Source organism: Pteropus vampyrus, unplaced genomic scaffold (assembly GCF_000151845.1).
Source record: "Pteropus vampyrus isolate Shadow unplaced genomic scaffold, Pvam_2.0 Scaffold291, whole genome shotgun sequence".
NCBI lineage: Eukaryota > Metazoa > Chordata > Mammalia > Chiroptera > Pteropodidae > Pteropus > Pteropus vampyrus.
The window spans coordinates 454,765-456,572 of record NW_011889072.1 but is presented as its reverse complement, the minus strand read 5'-3'; positions in this window follow the sequence as shown (position 1 = coordinate 456,572).

Below are 1,808 nucleotides of genomic sequence, written 5' to 3'. Positions count from 1 at the left end.
GGAAGGCAGGGAGCAGGCATGTGGAGCCCAGCCTCCCTGGGTCATATGCACTGTCAACACCCTCTTCCCCTGGGGCCCCGCAGGCACCACCGCTCACCTGGCTTCCTGTCAGGGCTCGGCATTCTGGGACCGGCCCCAAAGTTCTAAGACACAAGGAGGGTCGGGGGCCAGAGCACCATGGGTGAAGGCCAGCAGGGCTGGAGGAGGCCCCGGGGGGGACGGTTGGAGGGGACCTTAGGGGGCATGCCTTGTCCACCCCCCTCCGCCATGGCTCAGTGTTGGAGACACGGCTGGTGGACACCGCACCCCTGTAACTGACCATGGGTGCCCAGCACCTGCTCGCACCTCACCACCTAGCACACCCTTCCCCCAACCGAGGAATGGAAGCCGAGAGGTGACATGCTGCCCGAGGCTGGCTCTCGGTGACAAATAAACCGGAACCTCAGCCGTAAAACACTCGACAGTTCTCAGAGCCTTACGGCTTACGACATCCAGCCGCTTCGCACGAGGAGGAGCGAAATGATGGGCACCTTCTCGAAAGGGGCCCCTGCACGTGCGGGACCGAGTGCCTGCAAGGCCGTGTTCTGGATGCTGTTTCTGACGCAGACTCCGAAAGCATCGGCCTCCAGGGTCACTTTTGACCTGCACGTGTGACGTGTGGGCCCGGGCACTGCCTGCTCGCTCGCTCGGTGAGCCTGCTCTTTGCTAGCCAGTGGGCTGGGGACTGGGCGGAGGTGGCCAGAGGGGCGGGTTCCCACTCAGCTGGACACAGGCGCTGGGCTCAGGGCTGGGGCGCCTGGCGCCCTGCTGGACGAGGGCCAGAACCAGGGGCGTGCAGGGCAGTGTCCCGTGGCCTGGGCGGGCGTGGGAGGCACCTGGTCGGATGCAAACGCCTCCCCGGCTCCCCTTTGGCTGCAGTTCTAACGGCCTCCAGCCCCCTTCCTGTCCCCGCCTGGACCACACAGCCCTGCAGTGTTTTCAGGCGTCCTGGGCAGCGCTCCCTCCAGACCACTGTCTTTCCTCCTGAGTACGGAGAAGGTGGGGGGCTTGCTATGTCCACACGGGCAAGTGTTTTTCAAATAATATCTTCATTTCCGGAAAAAGCTCGCACGGAGATCTGTGTTTCGTTAGCAGCCAGAACGCTGGCTTCTGACGAAACCGTGTGTTTTGCAGGCGGACCTGCCCACTTCGCAGCCGTTTCTCCAGGTGCTTTTGGCCAGGGCGGATGTTTTCGCGAGGCTGTTAAGAGGGTCAGCTGCTTCCACAAAACTTCACCTGCGACTCTGAGTGGACGTGGGGAGCCCAGCCCAAGTCCTTAGGGGCTCTCGATGCGGCGTTGTGTCAACGCTGCCAGTGCGAGTCCCCCCCATCCGTGAGAGGTGGGGGCCTCCTCCGGCTGTGGCAGACCCCAGCGCGGCTCTGCCCTGCTCACCCCATACTTCCGGAAGTCAGGCGTGCCCCGCCGTCCCCATCCCGGCCCAGGGGGACTTCTGAGGGGTGGGGGTCACCTACAGAGAAGGCTGCCTCCTCCCGCCACCACGCAGCCCCAAACGCTGCCCCAAGGCGAGGCAGCTGCCAGGCGTGGACGGCACAGTGGCCCAGGAGCGAATGTGGTGGCGCCTGTGGTGCCGGAGGCCACGTGAACAGTGGCGGGTAAGGGTGGCAGCGGTGCCAGCGCAGGGGGTGGTGATGAACATGGCAGGTGACTGCTGCTTGGGACGTGGGGGCGATGGCATGAGGGCGCGGGTGTGTGCTGTGTGCCGACTGGTTTGGGGTGGTGGTTCTGGCGCTGGACGTGGCAGAGGTCA